The sequence below is a fragment of the Mauremys reevesii genome, linkage group 5 (genome assembly GCF_016161935.1).
Source record: "Mauremys reevesii isolate NIE-2019 linkage group 5, ASM1616193v1, whole genome shotgun sequence".
NCBI classification, from domain to species: Eukaryota; Metazoa; Chordata; order Testudines; family Geoemydidae; genus Mauremys; species Mauremys reevesii.
The window spans coordinates 50,590,946-50,612,709 of NC_052627.1; the positions used below are offsets into that span (position 1 = coordinate 50,590,946).

The following is a 21,764-nucleotide window of genomic DNA, read 5'->3' on the forward strand; positions in this document are numbered from 1 at the left end:
GCTCTAGACATTTCGCCACCCCAAGCACGGCGTCATGCCGCGGGGGGGCGCTCTGCCGCTCGCCGGTCCCGCAGCTCCGGTGGACCTCCCGCAGGCGTGCCTATGTGAGCTCTGGTTTCAGACATGATAGTAAGGTAAGGAGAGAGGGGCTTAGCACAGGAATTTCTTGAACACACACTTTAGAGTGTTCAAGAAATTTGTTTCCCATAGATTTATAACAAGAGTTATAGATCTATCTATTTATTTGTATCTATAGATCTATCTATTTATTTGTTTCCCATAGATCTATAACAAGAGTTATAGATCTATGGGAAACAAATTCCGGAAAGTCCTATGTCTGATAACACTCCCTTTTGTGAGTCCCTGGGTTTAGTACAAATCCATAAGGGAGGCAAAGTCTCTCCCGGTGCCATTCCTTCTGAGCATCTGATGATGGAATATCTTCCTGGGGTTAGAAAGCACCACCTTTTAGAAACAGCCTCTGTCACCTCTTGGGGTTCCAGCTCCATGCAAAAAACCTCACTGTCCAAATAGGGCAGTGTGGGAAGTGTCTTTAAATGTTGATGGTCCTTGATTGCTCTGGCACAGCTTTCCAGACAATCTCTCCATTATGTGTCCAGATCCTGCTACAAAACAGATGATCTAATCCACAATGGCATTCCTAAAACCAAATAGAATTCATAATTGGACACATACCTATTCCCCAAAGTGTCACAAGAGTAACCTCTCCCAATTGCGTGTATTAGAAGTGTCAGTTACAGAAGGCTCCTGTTTTAATATCACGAGAGGGTAGCAAGAGATATGAAAAATAGGGATATTCAACATCCTGCTTATCTATTGTAATGAGCTATGATCCTCTGCCATGACCATCCAAAACTTCATAGCCCTGTTGGCTCTAGATCCTCTCATATTTCAGCACTGAAAGGTTTAACAGAAAGTACTTAAAATCCCTGAGTTCATATAGATACACTGTTTGACTTTGGCAGTGACCACACAAGATCTCTTAGCAGGCACTATCCAGCAGAAAATATGCATGGGATTTTGGGCCACACAAGTGCAGAAGTCCGAGATCCTGGCTTCTTGGCAGGTCAGTCTATTCAGAGAGATGGTCACACTGTTATGGAAACAGATTCAAATCACCCTAGCACCACTGGTACAAGTTGCAGAGTGGATCACAGATACAAAGCTCAAAAGATGCAGAGCTCCCACTCCCAATATGGCTAACTGCCTCTCTCTCTCAGCCTTACTGCAAAGAAAAGCTATCAAAAAAGGTTCCTCTTTTTTGTGCCCGAGTGGGAAAATATAACAATTTAATTTTAAATCACATTTGATTTAAGCCAGTTCATTAACTGCTTTCCCTGATTAGGTCTTTTTTGAGCCACTTGACCTAAACTCATAGTGTAGACCAGGGCACAGAGATCTAATTATGTCAGCCAAAGTCTCCAAGGTCTCAACACTAGGTGAGAGACCATTGGTTCCTATAAGAGTCTTTCTCTAGCTGATTTCAGTAATAGGTATGGCAGTTATGGTTTAATCCAACATCAGGTTGTGACTCCTTCAGAATCCTCCTTCCCTGTAGGGTCCAATCACTCTAACAATAATCTATTTTCATCGATTGACTCCTTAATCACACCACAGAACCATTGGCAGATGTTTATCGTGACTGGATTGAGTCCTCTGTGAATTAACAGACCAAAGGGAGGTGTTATTAACAGAGGTCTGCTAGCATGAAATTTGGCTAAGGGATGTGAAGAAAGGAGAGGGGTTTTGGAACAACTCCTCTATTTCTAAGAGATGGTAAAATGAATGAATGAATCAAACCCATCTTTTATTTCACTAGCTCAGTTCTAATTAGTTTTATTCATGGGCTGGAAAACAGTCAGACCTAAAGGCAGCAAATGCCTAAGAAAAAAATGAAAAAGTAAATGAGAAATATGATCAGAATATATATAGCAGGTAAAACCAGACAGAAAGAGAGAGAGAAAGAGAAGCAGTCGTTAAACATTTAGAAAGAAGGTGAACAAAAAGGTTATGTACTCTGCTTACAAATCACCTCATATGAAATAGTTAGGAGTCTTGGTGAATTGGATCATCATCATCTTCTTGTTTGCTTAAAACAAAGATGACAATGGAATTCTGAGGAATTATAAACCTATTAGTTCACTGTCTGCACTCTGTAATCATTCACTAAAGTGCAAAGTAATTGGGTCAATGTGGTACTGGAGTTCACTAGCTAGAGAAGAGAAAAACTTCTTTCCATCATTATTTTCTGCAATAAACTACTTGTTTGTAATCAGTGAGCTTTGAAGACAAAATATGATTTTACCACTTTGTATGGCATTCATCAACTATAAAAATGTTTCTCATTCAGTGATGAGAAAGGACTCTGTACTACCTATACAAAGTGAGATATTATAAATAAAGATACCATTCAGCTCTTGAGAATTAAACATGAAAATGAGCACTCTGTTACACAAAAACAAACAAGAAACAAAGCAATGAATTCAGGTGACAGCAGGTATAAAAGGATTCTATGTCATGTAAAAAGAGTCTATATAAAGTGCTTAAACTTGAAATAAAAACTCCTAAATCACATATGATATATGGTGCAATAGAATTAATAGAGAAGCTCCTCCATGAAAACAAGACTGAAAGTTAACCATAAGCAAACAAATCACATACTCAAACATACAATGGTGAGATCATTAATGAGAGAAATGACTCCACCGGAGAACATTTTTATCTTAAACAACATTTTAGGATAGACTACAGAGGAAAGTAAGAGCTGTAGATGAGTCTAAAGTGCATTTTGAGAAGGAAAACATCCTTAAAAAACACAATGCAACACCACCATGCAATCCCTTCCTCTCCAGGAATCTTGGCCAATCTGTAAAGCAATGACCTACAGTAAGAACCAAAGACATGAGCTATCAAAGAAAATGGAATGTTTTCCTTTATTCCCCTCTTCAGTAAGGACGGTGTGTTGAAACTCTGGCATTTCTTATTAACGTAATTTATAACAGGTTATACTGTATATTGTTTTACATCTTCAATGTATCGTTTCTTCCATTCGTTGGTTTACTAGCTATATTGTTGACCCCACATGCAACTGTCATAACTGTATTGTGACGAGCTAGGCAATTTTTTTGGACAAACACTTTATTCATCAAAAAGAAATTTTTCAGTTTCAGCTGACCTGAAACTGTTTGTAAATTTGACCCAATTAAGTTTTGGCTGAGAAAATGTTTTTAAAGGCCAGCTTCAGAAAAATGTGTGTGTTTCCACCTTTAGCCTAGTAACTGGAACATTTGCCTGGGATGTGGCAGACCCTCCTTCTAGGTGAGCATCCTAATCATAAGGCTATTGGCCATTCTGGGGAGGTTTACCTCAGTCTCTCCTTTTGAAGTTGTTCCACTTTTTATAAATACATTAATATTCACTGGACCAAAGTGGAACAGCTTCGACAGGAGAGACTGAAAGCAGAATAGCCTGCTCCAGAATGGGGATTCAAACTTAGGACTTCCACATCTCAGGTAAGTGTCCTAACCAGTAGGCTAAAGGTTAGGAAAGGGTAGATAGTTTTCTGCTCACATATTTTCACAACCAAACCGAAAGTTCTTGATTTGCTGGCTTAACTGAAAAAAATGTATTTATCTATCATCTGTAGTATTTTAGTTCTCCAGAACTTGTGTAAATTAAGAGTCAAGGAAGGATGGGGGTGGGAAAGCAGTGACTGAAAAAGTAAAATCATTTTCAAGGCTTATTTATTTGTTTTAAGCACATCATAAAGAAACTAGAACCAAAAAAGGCAAAACAATAAGCAGGACATCTTTCAGTGTAGCTAAATGGCACAGAGTTACCTACTGGCTAACAGAGTGACTGGGTAATTCCAAAATACAGGTCCCTAACTCTAACCCTTTCCATAAAAATAATACATATGAAGGAGGACTCTCATCCTGCAGTCTGACACATGGAGATGGACCTCATGACATTCTATTCAGTGGAGCTCCACACAGGTTCGGGGATCTTGCCTGTATCTCACTGCTCTAGCAGCTCTGCCACCCAAAGCATTTCAGAGACATCTGCCAACATTTACTTTTACGTTTTCACAAAGGAGCATACACTACCTAAAGAATATGAGTCAAGATTTCCATACTCACTAAATATTTCAGACTGATGTACGTGTCATACTGGATATTACCTATTTGATTTATGGACTTGCTCAGCATGGTCACTTAAAAACCAGTAAAAATACATTTTAAAAGGTCATAATTTACACTAAGTGTTTTATGGACACAGATATATTTAAGAAGATTACACTTATATGGGCTTATAATGCAGGTTCAATGCTGTCCCTCTACAGTATGTGATTTTTTAAATTAACTTCCCTCTTACAATTTCAGGGTCTAAGCAATAGACCATTTGTATAATCAGTTTTAAAAAATTATCTATGCACTATTAGAATTATACTCATGTAAAACTTCATTAGAGATATGTTGCTAACAAGATGCCCGTACTATGTATATGGAATTGAAGGGATAGTTTATTGGAAAAAGAAAACTATCATATAAAACTTCTTTCCAGATAATATCCTGTCCATGGAGGTGGCATTTACATGCCAACAGGAAAGAAGATGAAACATGGTATCAGGCTGGAAGGCAGATAAAAAATAAATGTCCACAACAGAACATCTATAAACTACAGCACTTCTAAACTGACAAATATTACCATGTTTGGTGCTCTTTCTTAGGAGTATCCCAAAAAGTTCTCAACTGCACATAATCTGAATTTCCAAAATAGTTTTGATATAAAAAGCACTATGGATGTCATCATCTTCCTGTACATTATGAAACACAAGCTACATTCATCAAAGCTAAAACCTAGACCATGGCTCTCAACCTTTCCAGCCTACTGTACTCCTTTCAGGAGTCTGATTTGTCTTGCCTACCCCCAGGATTTCACCTCACTTTAACTACTTGCTTACAAAACCAGACATAAAAATACAAAAAAGTTCACAGCACACTATTACTGAAAAATTGCTTACTTTCTCCTTTTTACCATACTATTATAAAATAAATTAACTGGAATATAAATATTGTACTTACATTTCAGTGTATAGTATATAGAGCAGTTCATACAAGTCATTGTCTGTATGAAATTTTAGTTTGTATTGACTTTCCTAGTGCTTTTTATGTAGCCTGCTATAAAACTAGGCAAATATTCAGATGAGTTGTTGTATTTCCTGGAAGACCTTGGTGTACCACCAGGATATGCATACCCCTAGTTGAGAACCACTGACCTAGACCATAGTACATGGCCAGAGTAGCTGTACAAGGCCCAGGGAGGAGTAGGCGAAAATATTCCTACAAACTGCAAAATGGCTATGGAGCGGCTCTGCAGAGACAGCCTCAGCCCACGGCTGAAGTTGCATATACATGGCACCTATGTACCTCTAGTCACCTCACAAAATGAGAAGAGACTGAATAGATCCATGGAGCAGTAGATTTTCCCACCCATACCTTCAGGTTGCCCCTTCCCACGTACTGTTTCACAGAGTAGAAGGATGCCACATAGATGGGGCACACAAACTGCACATATCCAGCTCCACCCTAGCACAGTTGAACAGCATTGATTCCTCTACACAGGGACTCTTAAGTTATAGGTGAGGAGTTGTATTAGCCTTCAAAACAATATAAGGCAAATCTTTTTCATTTGCATGGGATAGGTGACGTGTTATACACAAAGCCTTTCATTTCTGGAAACCCATGAGTTCAAATTCATTATTGGGAGGCGGAGGGGAGAGTGATTTTTGGTAGTTATCACCTATTTCGCTATTTGTCCATATCACAAAGCCGCACCCAGTTTGGCTCAATAGTCTCATCTTAGAAGAACCAAGAGGGTTGAATTAGGTCAGGGTCAAGGTGATAGAACTAGCTTGCCCAGTGCACCTTCCCTGTGCTTTGTCAATCTCTAACCAAGGCTATTGGTCTCTTCACACTTTTGAATACCAGAAGTTTAAAATAAGTTTTCCTTGTGTAGAATTTTGTCAAGTAAGTGCTGCATCTGGCTTTAATGTATGTGGACAATGTGTGAAGTTTACAGTCTATAACTAAAACAGCATTTTCAAAAACTGTATTTTAGAAGTAATGTAGGTGTAATTCACTCTGTGATGCTACTCTGCCATTACAAGGTAAGTTATAAACTACAGAATCTTTAGCATAGCTTAAGGTTATGATTATGAAAGCTGGGCTGATATTAATAGTTTCCCAGCAGTCATGTATTTCCAAGATACACAGTGGATATGGGTGATATTTTGGATATACACAGGCAAATAATGAAAAAGAAAGAATTTATACAAGTCCCAATAATGATCTTTGATATGGTGGCAATTGTGGAACATAATCAGTATAATTTTTGGCTTTATGAATTCACAGTTAAGATTTAGATAATAGCCAACCTAAATCAGCTATAGAGGGAGTGCCCATATACAAGTCAAGCAATGCTATTCAGCCAATTAAAAGTATTACAAATCTAATCTTAGAGTTCTGAAGAGGAAGATAAACAATTCTCTTAGAAACTGTGCAAATTATTTGTTTTTAAAGGGGAGGGGCAGGTTCCCAGCTATGTAGGTAGGTGAATTACAAAAATTAAGCATGAATAATAGCTTACGGATATCCTTTATTGTTGTTCTGAGCATGAATGAAACATTGGTACTTGAGGGAGCATGTGTACAAAGGTTCCACAAACCATTCACTGTGACTTGGCTGCAATTCAAAAACATAACAGTAAAAAATAAAATAAATAAATAAATAAATAAACTTTTATTATTATTGCAGCCTAGAAAACAATATATTTCACTGAAATCAAGAGAATATCTTACACTTGCCCCCACCCCAGAACAACAGTAATTAATTTGTGCCCTCAAAGTTTGAAGACAATGGATTACCCTGCATAGTAATTTTAAAAGATGCATTCAGCATGGATGATGGCAGGAGTGGCACCACCACCATCAGGGACTTCTATGTTAGGTCTTAGAGATGATATATGTAGTATTTCCTTTTTACACAGCTGAATTGCTTGAGACTGAATGGATCACTAACACCACAAGCTAGACAAAAATAAAAGTGGAAAAGCACCAGGGCAGAAGATTTGCAGTATGAGAGTTTAAGAAGCTGTTTCCAATCCTTTCCCCCTCAGGATGTATAATCTTTAAACCAAAAACCTGCTCAGATAAACAAGACATTTCTCCTTGTACAATGCACACAAGACATCATGTGCTCTTGAAAAATATCAAAGTGTGACAGCCTAGGACAGCTATATTTCATCTAAGTTGTTATCCTTAAATATTGGGCTCTAAAAATTCTTCTCTGTTAGTAACATAAATATGACTTCTATTCCTTTAATCTTGCTGCTTGCTCTACACATATACATTTTTAACAATGCAAGGAATATAGGCCCCTCAACAGTCACCATTTCATAATATCAAAAAAACTACAGCAGGTTTCCATAGTGATAGGTGAGTGATGTTTGTATCTTAATTCGTCATCCACAGTGACTGTGTCCCATTCAAAGATGTCTACATTTGTTCCACAAAAAGCACTGTTTGGAACAGGTTAATACAGTCCCCTTACCTCATTTTGTTTGATTACCTCTCTACCTTAATTGTACATCAGCAGAACAACATGTGGCAAGTCTTATTTATGCATGTATTGAACAATTCATTGTATAGGTATTGCATGTAAGGAGCCTGATCCAGTGTCTACTGAAGTAGGTGGAAAGATTCCAATGGACTTCAGAATGCTATGGATCTGGCCAAGAGACTTGTACAACTTGTACAACTGAAGAATATGGGATGCAGGAAAAATTAATTTGTTGACTGCCTTGGCCACCGTGGCAAAGTTGTTAATTGCTTAATTACAGCATCGTGCACAAAATGACAATACAGTTTAGAAATCAAACAGCTGGTCAAGAAATTACTTGTTTAAATAAATATGATGCGATAAATAGTCAAATTTTTGAACTTTTCTGCTATGCTCATACCCAGAAGTATATTAAGAGTTTGTTTGGATAGCTGCAGTTTGCATTTCATAGCTGCTTGTTCCATTATTCAGAGTGATTTTGTGTAGCCAAAAAGTGTTTTTATAGTTGTGATTTAAAAAAAAATCTTCTAATTATAAAGGGAATATGCAGTGACTTCTGCTTGCTACAGTACTAGCCCATGATTTATTTTACAAGCAGTTTCATGCAGCTCTTTACTAAATAGGGGTTCTTTGTGCTTTATTACAAGTTTGCTCCATTGAGTCATGCTCTCTGTGGGACGTTATGTCTATATTTTATTTTACTCCTGCTATTAATTACCTTGTGGGCCTGTATCGTGTCTCCTTCAGTCTCATTTATTATAACGGCGCCTGCTAACACCACAGTAGTTAAGAGTCTGTCAGTTTTTCCATTAGAAACTCCATCTCCCAGGGGTTTATAATTCAGCTGTAAAACTTTGCTCCTGGCTGATACTTGGCATAGATGGCCACAGCCATAAGGCATTTTAACATCAAATTGAACAAAAAACTGTTTTTAAATCATAGGATTACACGTGGGCTCAGAGTCCTAAACTCAAATTGCTTCATTTCTTTTAAATGAAATTTTTCAGGCTATTTGCTAACAAGAGAGGTCAGTGCTTTTTGTGTATTTTTTGGTTTGGTTTTGTTTTTTTAAACATATCACAAGACACTTTCCCACTCCTCTGTCTAGCACAGAACTTCTCTCTTCCCTAATGCACAGCCTGAGTGCGGTTGGCTTTAGAGTTTTCTCCTCATAGCTGTTTTCTGAAACAACCTTCCTGAATCTCTCTACCATAATCTCTCCTGCCTCCTCCTCTGAATATTTTTAATTCCATTTCAAGAGTTTTATTTTGGAATACCTTTGAATGAGAGACACTCAACAAAATAAGGGCCTTCCCTGTGAACTGCTCTGCCCAGGTGAACACCTTTGCCAGTACAGAGCCCCTATAGCCTTAATGAGACTCCACACACAGGCAAAAGGGTCCACCCATGTTAATCAGCTTACACGATCAGGATGTGGAGATGTATTAGATTAGAAAAGTATTACTCACTAAATAAAATGTTGTGAGGATATTTTAGGGGAAAAAATGTGAAGGGGCTGGCCTTTGTTACTGTCTGGTCTGTCAATTATCTACAAACTAAACAAGCTTTAGAGGTTAGCTTTAAATCCTCACTCATTTACTTTGATAGATTTGCCTGAATAAATACTTCCAGACTTTGAGAGACCAAACTGTACTAACACTGGTTTATTTCAGAGTAATGTCAGTGGAACTGATATTGTAATTTACCCTGATAGATGCCACAAAGAAATTCATGGAAAATAAAGATGAGATGTTTATTTTTAATATCAGTAGTCGATGATCCTCTGATGAAGTTCTACTGATACATCAGATAAGTCACATACACTGACTGTCATCAATTCCACATAAATGCAGGGTCCCACTGGGCTGACTTATGTCTCTATTAAGTGGAATACCCACTTAACAAAAATGCTGTTTGACTAGCATTGCTGCCACCCAGAGAGCTGCAGACAGACCATCCCATTACCCAGACATGCCATGGAAGAAGACATTACTGGAGGAATTCTCTCCACACTGTGGTCTCTTAGTGTCACTTAAATTAGCTCAAAGGGGCTGCAAAGTGCCCTGAGGAATATCCTGGGTGCAAGAACTACAGAGCGGCTCAGGTGGCTGTACACCCTCATCCCACCCACCCTCCAGGACATGCTAGAAGTGTGCAGGAGGCCAGGCATTGAAGCCAAAGCAAAAAAGTTAAGGCATCCCTGAAGTCTATCCTAGACTACATCAGGGTGTGAACTGCCCCCCCAACTCCCCCAAAGTCCCTGCTTAGTGACAAATCTAGTCTCTCATAGCATTAGGGTGACCAGATGTCCTGATTTGATAGGGACAGTCCTGATTTTTGGGTCTTTCTTATATAGATTCCTATTACCCCACCTCCTGTCCCCATTTTTCAGACTTGCTGTCTGGTCACCCTACATAGCATTGGTAAGACCAAACCTGCTGTCTAGCACAGTGCTGGCAGCAGGAACCCTGTGAGATTCACAGCATAGCGATTCAAAATGTGCAGCTGGCACAGAATGAACAAGCTAGCAATCAGGAGCAAGGAAAAGAGAAGCAATTTATTTTGTGCATGTGCCAGAGATAAGGTGATTCTCACAACTGTGAGTTGGGCAAAAGTCAGTAATGAGACTGAGGCACACAAAGGCTAAATCACCTGAAAGAATCACAGTTAAGTGGAATTACTATCCCTATAAATCAGCAGTCATTGTCATTAAGTAGCATTTGTCTTAAAATCGCTTTCCCTGGAGGCATCCCGATTAAGCAGATTTCCTGAGTACATACGAGCTTGCTTACTCTATGCCATCACAGTTAGGTGGAGCGTTCAGTGAACTTTGGACTTTCAGTGGACTAACTGTAATATTTAAACCATCAGTTGCCCTGAAATGGAAGTATTGTTTTCTGGTCAGCTATGATTTAACCCCACCAGGGATGGATGGGTGTCAGAGAAAAAGATTGGGTGTTTTGGGGGTGTATGGAGGAGGAATCAGAAAAGGAAGTGTAGAAAAGAAGACAGGAAGCATGTGAGATAGTTCATCCAGTTCACTGTTCACCCAGTCCTCTGAACAAATAACGGGCTGTTGGAAGGGGGAAGGTAGTGTGAGATACAAAAGGAAAAAGACCTGGAGAGGATATTTTTTAGCAATATACCCTCAAAATATATGCCTATAATTTTGTTTTGGGGTCCAGACAGTAATAACGCTCTCTACTCCAGCAATGAATGCACTTCAGGGTCCTAAGAAAGAACTCACAGGCACAAACGCCTGGCTAGCAGTGGTCAAACTGTGTTGCTTAACTAAACCAATACTCATCTACACATGAGGACAAAAGACTATGCCATAGTAACCTAAATAATCAAGACACCAAACAGAAAAGTAGATACAAACCCAGATTTCTAGAAGATCTATATAAAACAAATCCATCCCTGCCCCTACATGTATATAAATGAAGTGTTTTATAAATCAAGCTATAAACAGACAGCAAGTATTTAATAGCTTTGTAGACCCTAGCTGAATAATGGTGCTCATACCAGCTCCTTGGGCTCGAAGGCAGAGGGAAGAGAGAAAGCATGCATGATACAGTCTAGTGCTCAGCAAATAGATTATTTTTGAGAAAACTGAAATGCCCCTACACGCCCAATCTGTTCACACAACTAAGCACATTTTGCTTTCAAGAATTATGATGGCATCCTATTGTGTATAGTTATATACAGTATCCCTTAAAATATACCTGTTAAGCAATTTCATACACCATCCAGCGAGTGGTGCAAGCCCTGAGTTTCTCATTCTGCTAATTATGAATTCCCTGGATTTTGTTGGTTTGGCAGATCCACCTCATTACTTTTATTAAAATGGTTTTCCTGGTTTTAGTAACAAGAGAGCTTCTAGCATCATCTATCTTTACAATGTGGCCCTGCCTATGAAGATCAAGGATGTGTTTTCTCTGCACCTGTTTGAATCCATCATTCATCTCTCTAATAGAAACCAAAAGTAAATCTTTAAGCAAGGCCAACAAATACAGGACAAGAGTGCAGCCTTTGTTCCTCTTCAATTATCCAAATCCCAATTCTAATGCCACTCCCTGGGAGGAAGGCTGAGTTTACCTATTTTGCTCTTTAAGCAAATTAAAATTAAAAATTAAATTTGAAGGTGAAATGGTGGCTTTTATTTAAAATCCATGCTCATATATAGTCCACAGCAGTTACTGCCCATCAAGCAAGCAGCTATTTCTGCATAACTCCTCAAATGCTTCTGTTCTCTTTTCTAATCCAAAGAGAAACTGTCAGTCATGTTTATGGGCTGGTTTCCAGTTTATTACTAGGGTTGACTAACAGGCTTCTATGCCAGATTTGACCTATGATTGTCATAAAATAATTAACACCTCTGAAAGGTGCTCTATTAGCACAGGATCTTTAAAATGAAGCTTTTTCCTATTCTTGTACTCAGGACTGCCCAGAGGATTCAGGGGGCCTGGGCTCCCCCCGCTGCCGAATTGCCGCCGAAGACCCGGGGCGGAAGGACCCCTGCCGTGGGTCTTTGGGGCACTTCGGCGGTGGGTCCTGGAGCGGAAGGACCCCCTGCCACCGATTTGCCACCGAAGACCCGGAGCGGAAGAAGCTCCGAGGGCCCGGGCCCCGTGAGAGTTTTCCATGGCCCCCGGAGTGAGTGAGTGAAGGACCCCGCTCCAGGAGCCCCAAAAAACTTTCGTGGGGGCCCCTGCGGGTCCTGAGGCAAATAACCCCACTTGCCCCCCACGGGAGGCCCTGCTTGAACTACTCTCTTTACTCACCATAAATTCTTTGATCATTGGAGGATTTGTTATTTCCTGTCACTGTTTACAATACAGTAACTGACAACCATGGAACTGACCTTCCATAATCCATGCCCCCATTAGTTATTTTAAACAGGTAAACCAAGTGATATATGTAAAAGTCAGAGTTTAACATGTCTGTTTATGCATCTATCCACATAAAATATGGAAGGGGGCATTGACTGGCTGGTGGAGATTGTGACCATGCTGAGATTGAGCAATTACTATAGCCAATCCCCCCGCCCCAAATCCACTGAATTATTATTGCACCTATATATTTTTTTTTATTCTGTCTCCACAATCTCAATAGTCACAGAAAGATCTTGTCACAAACCAGGATGTAGACAGTCAGGCCTAGTGGTTGGAGTCAGAGTCAGGAACCAAGCAGGGTACAGGACAGCAGCCAAGCTGGAAACAAGGCAGGAGCAGGGCTGGAGCAAGGCAAGGAGCAGGTCACACAGAGGAGAGGCTGCAGCTGCAGGCATCTGCATTTAGTTGCTGTTGGTCTTAAGAGCAGGCTTGCCCACTTCCTTGGCCAATCAGGTGGCCCTGCTCTGGCTTAACTGTGCTGAGAGGTTTGCAAGTCCTCATTCCTGACAGAGCTAGTGGCCTGCTACTGCTCCCTGTGAGGTCAATAGCAAAACTTGGAAAAAAGATCAGATCCAAAAGGTGAAATAAAGTTACATAAGTCTCTTAGTATCACTGAATGAAAGCAAATAGAAAAAAAAAGACAGCTTAATAGGCTTAGATCATCTAGTTTGACTTAAAATATAATGAAGATAGCAAGGGGCAGGCAACTATAGGAAATCCCTTAAAAAATTAAGAGCAAAAAATAGTAAAAATTGAGAAAGTGTGCTGAATGTTTTGAAAAAGTCTTAAAGGAAAGATTATAATACACTTTTTCAAAGGTCTTACATATGGAAAAGGAGAGGTACATTGAAATTTTAAATAAGGGATTACTTATCTGGAGCAAAAATGGGGTTTTTTTTAGCATAAGTACATTAAACGTAATAGAAGTGCACTTGTTTAGTTTTGTAATCATTTGAGAAAAGCAATAACACTTCAAGAAGATGAAAGCTCTCAGACTTCAGCCTAATAACCCACAAAACAACTCAAAAGATATTAATAAGAAAACAATGTCTTTAGAAGTCATAGAAAATATTCATTGGCCCAGAGCCCTTGCATGCATTTTTAAAGTTCTCTTTCACAGAGAAACATAAAATAACCCATAAAGCATTAGGTATTGAATCTTGTTATACAGATCCACACACACGAATGAATGACACACAACTTCCTAAGGAGAGCTATAGAACCATCCCTTACTTTACCCTGTTTGACTGGGGTGTGCTGCTTCAGGCTCTCCATCTATGGCACTGGGAAATCTAACTCCCATTTCTGGAACACTGCATCAAAGGCAGAAATTGAGATGTTTGTATGCAACAATTATGCAGCAATTCCTTTACAGAGCATCTGCTAGCAGGCCCCCTTGAGGCCCCACTCCGCTGGTTTCCACAAGTTCTGGGCAGTTCTGCATCCAGCTGCAATGCCTGCCTCTCACTGTCTACTCCACAAGTGGTTCTGCAGCTTCTGCTCCCTTGGTCAGCTTCCAGCTGGGCACGTGGCTTCTCTGCAGCTGGCTTTCTAGCTCTGTTTTCAGCTTCCCTTGTAGCCTCTCCAGCCCCTAAGGAAAGGTCACTTCCTGCTATGACTCTTCAAAAGAGTTCTGATGGCCCTCACTCCTCTATTGGACAGGGGAGGAAGATATACCTGTGTCACAAGACCTCAGTGGGTCACACAACTGAGAATACCAAATTCAGGACAAACTGCTGAGAACACTCCAAAACTGGTGGGTATTCTTCCATAAGATATACCAAAACAACAACAAAAGTAAATTTCTGTCTCACCTCACCGGCTAACAAGAAGTCAGAAATGCAGCCTCCTTAAGTATTCCAGTCCTGGATTCAATACCCAGACATTAAACTTAATGATGAGTGGTTATTTAAAAACAGTTTAATCAAACAAAGGATTCTTCTGAACCCAAAGGACCAGCCATATACCCAGGTCAATATATAACTCAGATCTTACCCAATAATCATGCTGTTGCCAATCCTTTAGTATCTAATATTGAAAAGCTTATTTATAGAAAGAAAGACATGAGAATTAAAATTGGTTAAAAGGAATCAAATACATACAACAATTGCAAAGGTCTTTGATCAGGCTTGAATCACTGATGAAATAAACTGCTGGTTTGTTAAGTCTCTGGTTGCTTCCAAATGATTTGGAAGGTCCTTAGTCCCTTGGTAGAATGTTCCCATTAGTATAAATCCATAGTCCAGAGATTAGAGCAGGAAAGACGCAAAATAGAGATGCTTCCAGGGCCATTTATAGTTTCTGTCATGTGAAGGGAAACTTATCCCAAACAAAGCCCTGAGCATAGTTTGTGGAAAAATACAGGCACACAAAATGTGGTCTGGAGTCACATGAGCAAGTCACATGCTCTTGCATGCTTTGATGAGTCAGGGCAGTCATTACCCATATTCTAGCTAGAATGTCCTCAGGAAAGTCAACCAGGTATGGATAAGCTTCTTCCATGGTCCACTGTAAATTAAGTGTTCTTTGATGGGACATTCAACTTGAATAGTCCCTTCACAATGTGGTAGTTAAATACCTTGTGGGTGTTATCCAGGAGCAAACACATTTGAAATAATGGTATACAGAAAATATTCATAATTTCAGATAAAAAAAGGTACATGCATACAAATAGGATAATCCTATTCAGCAAATCATAACCTTTCAATTGACACCTTAAATGACATACTTTGTACAAGATTTGTTGCAAATATATAACAATGGTAGCAACAATTATCTACATGGTCATATTTTAATCAGATAACGTCACAGTCTGTGTATCCTGCTGGATCACAGGTCAATAGATAGGGGGTCAATGGTGTTTCATTAGCACAGAGTGAAGCTGACTGTAGGTTAAAGTGACTAAGTGGAACTGTATTAAACCCTGGGCACTGCTCTGTGAATGTAGCTGTGTTTGAGACCCAAGGAATCACACTGCAGGACTCCCCACTATCTAGCTGAAATTGCACAGGGCTTTTCCCTATTAACATTGTTGCATACATGGAGGTTGGTTTTCTCCCATGTTGCTTTCCTGTCCCAAAAGTCTGAATCTAATATGCTTTCATACTCAAGAGTCATGATGTTTTCATCACTGTCTGATGTGCCATCCCCCCCTCGTACAAGTCTGCTAATCTTCCTGATATCGTCCCCTGCTCTGCACACACTGCTACAATGGTTCAACTTACCATATTCTCTACAATGCTGTTTTAGCACAGGGCACTTCTCCTTTAACTGCTCATGCTGTCTCTTACAGTAAATGCATCTCACGATGAGTATGGAATCCTAGTCACCTGCTGTCCTTTGATTTTGTCTCACTGTGTGTATTTCTGGGGGTGTTATACTGACTTGGTTTCTGCTGGATGATCCAGGTTTGAGCATATGTGTAATATGAGATTGCCTTCCCAGAACCTAGTCGCTTCTGCAGGTGGTGATCCCAGGTGCCACAGACTATCATGTCCCAAATGAGGGAGGCTGTCAAGCCCCCACAATTGCATTTAGCAGCCAGTATGCATAAAGCAGTAACATAGGGGTCTATCTCTCCCCTTCAGATTAGTCTCTAGTAAAAAACCTGCACCATTCCAGTTTCATTCTGCTTTGGAGAGCAATAGGTCTCCAGGTCTCCTAGCACTGTTGTGAGCCTTGTGGTGAGTGCTGCAGACCTCTCTGCCTTATTCTCCAATAAGGTAAAATAATAGTTTTGCTTTCCTGTTGTTGTCCTTTTGCATGGCCAGATCTGTGTTCAAGTCAAGTCTGTGTCCTTCTTCCCCCTGCTCCATCTCTGGCCTAGGAGTCTGCAAATTCCAAGGGCGAGTAAGACCAAGTTCCATGACTCATGCTGCCAACTGCTGCAGTGCAGAGAACTCACAGCTCAGACACTGGTCACAATGTTTCATTAGCAAAGAGTAAAGTGAATGCAGGTTAAGCAGAACAAGTGGAACTTTATTAAATCCTGTGCACTGCTCTGCCCATGTGACTGAGTAGCTTCCATCCGAAGCTTCCCGCATTCCTTGTTTTCCTGGAGTCCCATCAAAGACAGTCCCTGCAAATAATATGGCAGGGATGGCCAAACTGTGGCTCTTTTACAGTTAAAGTGTGGCTTGCAGATCCCTTACCCTCCTGCACTTCCCCCCATTGTCTATCTACCAGACTGAGGGGAAAGCTCAGGTCTTCTTCCCTGTGGTGGGGTGATAGGGCTAACAGCATCTGCCAGAGACCACCGGTGCCTGCTGAGAGTGGGCAGGGGATGCACATTTAAAGATTCTATCCCAACAGCTTGACTCATGCAGTCCCCAAGCACACCCTCACTTTTGCCCTCAGTGGCCCCTCCCTGCAGCTCTCAGGTGTTTGCTCCACCTGAAGAGGCAGCTGCAAACAGCTGGGAGCTGCAGGGAGGAACTGCTGCTTTAGCTCCACAGAGAGAGACAGAGGCAGAAGCCAAAGCAGTAGCTCTCCCTTCATCTCACCGCTGCCTTTCCCTACAGCTGCAGCTCCCAGTGTGCCAGCTCCAGCAGCTGCTGCACAGGGAGGGGGTCCGGAAGCACCATGAGACCTGGGGCCGGCAAACCCTGGCAAAAATAGGCGGGGGGCATGTGACTCTATATGCCCCCACCCAGGGGCGGCTCTAGAAATTACGCCGCCCCAAGCAGGGCGGCGCACTCGCCGCCCTTCCCCGGTCCTGCGGCCGGGGCAGAAGTGTCTGCGGCGGGTGCGCTGGTTCTGCGGCTCCGGTGGAGCATCCGCAGTCATGCCTGATGGAGCTCCGTTGGAGCCACGGGACCAGCGCACCCGCCACAGTCATGCCTGCGGGAGCTCAAGCAGAGCAGCGGGAAGAGGGGACCCTCTGCAGTCATGCCTGCGGCAGGTCCGCTTGTCCTGGGGCTCCGGTGGACCTCCCGCAGATATGACTGCGGAAGGTCCGCCAGAGCCAAACGCCGCCCTGCCGGGACAATGCTGCCCCACGCGCCTGCTTGGCGCGCTGGGGTCTGGAGCCGGCCCTGCCCCCACCACACACTGCCTCTGGCTTCTGCCAAGTGGTGATGGTCGTCTCGGGACTTCAGCCCCACAGGAGATGCCTGCCAGGGCTCAGTACTTAAACCCTGAGCCCTGGCAGGTGCGCCCTGGCTCTCAAACTTCTGAAGATTGTCATATGCAGCTCAGCAAGTTGGGCCACCCCTAGAATATGGCCCTTCTGACTGCAGTTCCTGCTCAGCTGATTCACCACAGTGCACAGATCTAGTTCCATAGGCTGCAATCTCAGATCCTCGTCCACGCTGTTTGATGGATTTCCCCAATGCTAGTCCTCTGGTCAATGTGGTCGAGAACACAGTCCTGCTGCTAGGTCAAAACATGTCGTGTCCCATTCCATAGACAGAATAGCTCCCATTTTGAATATGCACACAAAGTACATATATTCACATGTGGACAATTATACTTGTGCCTATATGAGCTTTCCCCAAACACTTTTGTGAACAAAGAATCTATCACACAAAAGTTTGCAGAAAATGAAAGTTAAAAGTAAGTACAGTTGAATTAAATTAAATGTTGACTTCCCGCATTCAGCCTGCTCTAGAGTATAAACCATTTGCATCATGTGCACATATGATAACTCGAAAAATTTCTTTGTTCTGATTTCCACACCTCGATTTAAAGTATTGTTGAAAGGAATTGATGCTTTGTTGTATTCAAAGATACTGCTCCATAAGTAAATATGTAAATGCTAACTAATTAATGAATTACAATTCACATTGCAGACAAGCTGTTGCTTTTTAAGAATTGTATTGATTGAATTCCCTGTGTCTTTTTTTTTAAGTGCTCCATTATCCTCTAGCAAAATGTTTGATTTATGATACAGATACAGTGGAAGTTTCTCCAAGTTTTATCCCCAGATGCCTCATGAAAAATAAAGACAAAGCAAGCTTCTAACTAGGAATGACACCAGATGTCAACATTCCAGCAGTTTATACCAGAGATGTACTCTCATGTGGTTAGTGCTGCAGAGGACCACAATAAAAACAAAGTTGATGGATAATCAACAGGAAAACACACACACACTTTGGGAATAATTATTTCTTCTGATCTCTGAAGTGCTTCCTGGGTATACCTGAAGCTGTGAGGCACCTGGATACCACTTGCCCTTAGTATGAGGAAGCCTTGTTGGTGCCTGACATGGGTCAACTCCCCAACTCCACTGGCCATGGGCAACACAAGCACTCCCCTTCAGGCCTTGCTGTGCTGTCACCTCACAGGTTAGCGAATAGCACGCTCCAACCTCGAGCCCTCCAAGGGTCTTCCTGGAGAGTCCAGCCCTTGGTCCACTGGACACTCACAGTATTCTCAGATACACAGCTTCCAAAGAAACAGTACACCCCAGTTCCACCTCAGATCACTGCTCTGCTTAACACATAGCACTTAGATACGTTATAGGGAAATCAAGTACATGCATATTTAATAAAGCACAGAGATTTAACTAGGAGCAAGCCGAGGTTTTGGAAACAAATGTTCACATATAAAATAAAATCATAACATGCATTCTAGAGCCTAGACTTAATCAACTCTTCTGTCTTGTGGAGCATTGCTCACCGCAAATCCCTGCAGCACTTTACAGTCAGGCTTGGCTGTCACCCTCCTTCCTTGAGACAAGCACACTACCAGCTTGCCTCACAGGTAAAAAGGACTCCATGTATTTCTTTGAACCCCATACATATTTACACAATAAGGAAGAATCAAAATCCAATTGATCTGATTTTTTTTTTAATTTTTTTTTACTGTGAATTTTGAGGGTTTGTTCTTAACTGGGACAAAAAACAAACACTGAAATCTCAAAATTCTCTGTAAAATGAAATTTCTGTTCTCTGCACAGCTTTGCTAATATGGCTACATTTGGAGGCCAGAACTTTATTAACAATTAGTACCAACTGGGGTAACCTCCCTAAATTACCCAGCAGGCTTGTTCCAGTGTGGATCTCAGCTAGCACCAGTGGCCTCATATGGAAACATGAGGGTCAGCGTGAAGGCCATGTCCCCTCTCTACTCCCTCAGTCCTGACAAGGAACCCTGAGGGGAAGCCAGAGTCTCAACCCCCTCACTCCACACTGGAGATCACAGAGGCAAGATTAAGGGGGCCACAAGCACACTCCTTCCTCATGCCATGTGAACTCTCAGGACCAAGGCCAAGCAGCCAACTGGGCTTTAGAGTTCTGAGTTAAACCCTTCCAAACTTACCAATCACATTGGAATCCTCCATAAAAGCCCAACCACTGTAAATTAACCAAGTCAGGTGGAATGTGGAAAACCCCATACAGCAGTTTGCCAGTTTTGGCATGTGAGAAAAATCTCTTCCAAATCCTCAAACTAGCTATTAGCCTAGCCCCAGCATCACCACAGATCCAGCAACTATGTTAAGGGGGCTACAACAGGAAGTCTGAAGCAGACACCCCACTGTGGAAGCCAACTGTATCACTCTTTCCCTTTGTCACAAGACAGGAGACAGTCACCCACTCCTGCATCACCCTCCATCAACCAGTAGCTGCTGTAGGCGGTTCTAGATGCAGCAGGTGACCCTATTCCCTGCTACCATATAGCGTGAGGAAGGTGGCAAAAGAGAAGAGTGAACCAAACAACCCCCACTAGTCAGAGAGGATATGTGGAACACTTCAGCTGTTCTGAGCTATCTCCCTCCCACTACACCAGCTAGCAGAGTGAGCTTTTTAAAAAGTTGCTGGAAAAGTGATGACCTTTCCCATTGCCAAAGTCATCTGAACTCCATTGTGATTTCTAAATCTTTGAGGAGAAACCTGGGGATTACAGAGACTGAATACACCTCATTAATCCCACTTCTGAAAATGAATCCTTTTATGGCTTTGGGCACTGACTCTGGTGGGAGGCAGTGCAGCAGGAGCCCGTGCGCGTCAGGCAGTTCAAATGTCTCTGGGATAGCTGTGTGAACAAAGGACAAAACCGCCCCCCACTTTGCTCTTTGAAAAGGTGCAAAGGGCATTTCCTCCAATTTTACCCAGCATGGGCTTGGAAGCTAGAGGCAGAGCCTCCTTGTTTCACCCTTGATACACCTCTACGCTGCAAGTAACAATGTGATTATAGCACTGACAGGCACTGGCTTCCACAGAGGTTACTAAACCTTTTAAGTAAGTTAGTAAGCTTGTACATACAAGCCCTCCGTGGAGCCTGGGTACATACTTGAGATGCTAGCCCGTCACCACGTCTATACTACTGTCACCAGTGCTAGCTAGATTAAAACTAGTAAATCCATGCTACCATCACATCTTCACTTGCAACATAGACATAGCCTTACTTTCTTTGTGGAAGCTAGTGCTACCACTAGCTTTACCAATCTTTGCACACAGGTTATATAGAGACTCACTATACCCAAAGCCACAGTGGTAGGCACATGTAAGCAGGGGGGGGATCCCAACATGCTTTGAGCAGAAACTGCAAACACTGTATTTCACCCAAATTTACCCCAATCCCTGAGGTTCAGCTTCATTAGTAACTCATTATATTAAACCTTCACTCAATCTTTTCCTCCCTAGACATGACAAACCAACCTATTTTAAATATCCCTATCTAAAAGGGGCCATCTCTTCTTCCTTATATTCTGTGTGGAATTAATAAGCCTCACCTGCCACATAAAGCAGCAGAAATCAATCAGAACAGTTAAGAGATAGGTCAACAGCAGAACTCTGTGTCCCTGATGTATTATGGTATAAAACATATTATTACGGATTAGATAATGATTTATTCCCTGGCTCAGACCCTCCCTCACCTTCCTCTCCCCCGCCCCCCAAAAAAGGCTCCCTGCAGCCTCTCCTCTCCTAGCTACCTTGTTTGCATAGCAGGGCTAGTCACAGACTCAGTTTTCCCACATGTAAAATGGGGATCATAATATTTACTTATCTAGTCACCAGGGTATTGTGGCAGTGATTAATTAGTGTTTGTACAGTGCTTTGAAATTGTAAGTACTATATATCAGTCAATGTTAAGTTTCTGCCAAACAAATTCATCTTTTTAAAAGTTGAAACATCTTTCTTTGTGACGATGGATGCTGTTTCTTTACAATTTCCTTAGAATTAGGTTTGCAGTGAACTTCCAAGAGGGCAAAAATTAGGGAATGAGAACTGCCCACACAAATGAGTGGGATGAGTAATTTAATTGCCACTCACAGCACCAAGCTTAT

General features: G+C 41.6%; 1 long non-coding RNA gene across 1 annotated transcript; it reads right to left on the bottom strand.

Annotated features, from left to right (window-relative positions):
- Positions 1-368: 368 nt before the first annotated feature.
- Positions 369-14,745, bottom strand: LOC120407192. Its single transcript, XR_005599834.1, has 3 exons — positions 14,638-14,745; positions 6,670-6,764; positions 369-661 (listed from the first exon to the last, which is right to left on the bottom strand). It is a non-coding gene; the product is annotated as an uncharacterized LOC120407192 (long non-coding RNA).
- Between the last annotated feature and the right edge of the window lie 7,019 nt (positions 14,746-21,764).